Genomic DNA, 2,576 nt, shown 5'->3' on the forward strand with positions numbered 1-2,576 from the left:
CTTTCATCATCAGTCATCACTCAGGATCCAAGTGTGTGTGTTTTGATTGCATGAGTACCCCCGAAAGCGGAGTATGGCTGCCGACAGGGTCATACACGTAAAACCCCCCTCGCGTATATATGAGTGAACGTGGGAGTTGAAGACCACGAACGCAGAAGAAGAAGAAGAAGATGATTGCATGAGTGTTGTATGCTGTAGTTTATAATAGTACATTCTTTATTGGTTCAGGGTTTTCTTTGTTATTTGTTTGCATTTGCAATTGTTTGTGTGGGAATAAAACTTTATTCCACTTCCCAAGTTCCTGATTCCTTCTATGTGAAAAGGTAGGTCCCGTCCCAGGAGGGTCGGGGCATGACACCAAATTACATGTTTTTCCCTGCCAAGCGCTTTGCTCTTTTATCCAAATAGTGTATGCTTTATGTTGTTTCTCAGTGGATTACTGAAGTTTGAATTTACTGATCTCAGTTGAGCAATAGATATTATATTCATGTAAGAGAATAAATAGAGGTATTTTGTGTGTTCTTTCAGGCATCATATAATAGTATTTACTGTTTTTGTGTTCTGTCAGGCTGTGTATGCTATTTTTATTTTAGTATTTTTTTCACTTTGTTGTTTTTTCAGACTATTTTTAGTTAGATAGTGGGGGAGAGAGATAATTGCATAGTAAGTTAGTACATTCTTGTAACCTGAAATGTTCTGTGTTGCTTTCAGATTGTTCAAACACTTTTTTTTCTTTTTCCAGTGTTGTTAGTGGGCCGTGCTGCAATTATTCTGGTAAACAGTTGTGAATGAATTGTCAAGAATTGAAAAAAAAAGAAAAGAAAAAGGGTACAAGTCTCACTTTGTGGACAGACATAAGCATAAGGTAAACCACAAAATAACATGCAAGGCAGGTACACATTGTTTGTACCTTATGTTTGTGTTCATGTCTGCAGGTTGGATCCAGTCTCATTGTTCTTTCACTTGCTTATTTTATGAAGGTAATAATGGAAAATGCCATTTTGCTATTTAAAACAAACAAACAAACAAAAAAAAACCAAACAAACTTGCTATCCATAATTTTCAATAAATTAAAAATTGTTAGCTTTGCCTTTGTACTAAACATTGAGTACCACAAGTCTTCCTCAGAATTTGTCTTTTGGTGATTGGGTAATTTTTTTTTTTTCACCAAGTTGAGCAAGTTACTTTCAAAACATCAGTCACCATCCACAATTCACAGTTCATGGCTTTAATTGAATGTATATATGTACTGGGGGGCATATAACTTCATACATTCAGGGATCCATTTCAGTTTAACATGCCAAAATTGATTCATTGATTGATTGATATGGATACTTATATAGCACCTATCCTCGGTCGGAGACCAAGCTGTAAGATATTCCCATTGCATTGCTATAAATTATCTTTAAAAAAAAGAAACAATGGAGTAAAGACCCCAGACAGCCACCTAGTTTGACATATTAGAGACTGAATGAATGTTTTATGAAGAAAGACTTCTGTGTTGAATTTACAATATTTATGAATTCATTACTTGATTATAACTATGTTCTTCCATAAAAATTAATTTTTGTGCTGTGTGTCTCATTTGGGTGTTCCTGAAGCCTCATAATTATTTTGTCTCAGTCTGATCACATTGATGACAAACCAGGATATTTTTTCTTCACAATTTAATTAAAATCTCTGTGTGATATCTGTTTGAGGACATAGTGTTTGTACAACATGATAGGATATGTATAATGAAGTTGTGTGTGTGTGTGAATGAGATCAGTGTTACATCATGAATAATCCATGTTGCACCGCTTGTCTTGGAATTAACAACACTTCATCTTTTGTTTTTAATCTCTCTTTTTTCGTGTGTCTGTCTGTGTCTCTGTCTCTCATTGTTTGTGTGAAACAGAATTATTCACTTTTGATTGGTGCGGTACATTTCACATCGACCAAAATGTTCATAAACATATTCAAGTGAGGGTTATGAAGACTTTTTTCACTTTGCATTGTTCGGGTGTGAGTAACTATCATGACATGGAATTGACCTGTGAATCTTGAATTTGAAAGCTTTAATTCACACTGTCTAGTCTTGGCAGTACTCTGTCTATGTTGGTCAGTTTGATTGTGGAAATTCATTTTGTTTTTAGGGAAATGTTGAGTTGAAGTGCTTCAGTGAGTCTTGGTGACAGTGTATTTGTTTGTGTGAGACTGGTGTGATTGTCATGTTACATTTACCAGTAGGTATTTTGTTTCTGTTTGAGTATGTTCAGAAATCATGAAGTCAAACTGCATAAATGCATGTTACATTATTATCCTTATTGGGCTGGATGCTGATTGTTGAAGCAGCAAACTTCGAGAAGGCAGCAGTTTCTTTATCCATCGCTTTTTGTGGTGGAGTGATTTATTTTACCTCAGGTCAGGGTCAGTAACTTTTTGGTGGGTCTTTGGCACTGTTTTTGTTAATTCCAGTCATTGTGTTTTGTTGTTGTTGTTTTTGTTTTTTTTAATACTGAGGTGTTATCTGTACCCAGTATTGCTTTTTATGTTTGTGTCACACATTGGACAATGAATGAATCATTCAGTGCTTC

The sequence above is a fragment of the Babylonia areolata genome, chromosome 18 (genome assembly GCF_041734735.1).
Source record: "Babylonia areolata isolate BAREFJ2019XMU chromosome 18, ASM4173473v1, whole genome shotgun sequence".
Lineage (NCBI taxonomy): Eukaryota > Metazoa > Mollusca > Gastropoda > Neogastropoda > Buccinidae > Babylonia > Babylonia areolata.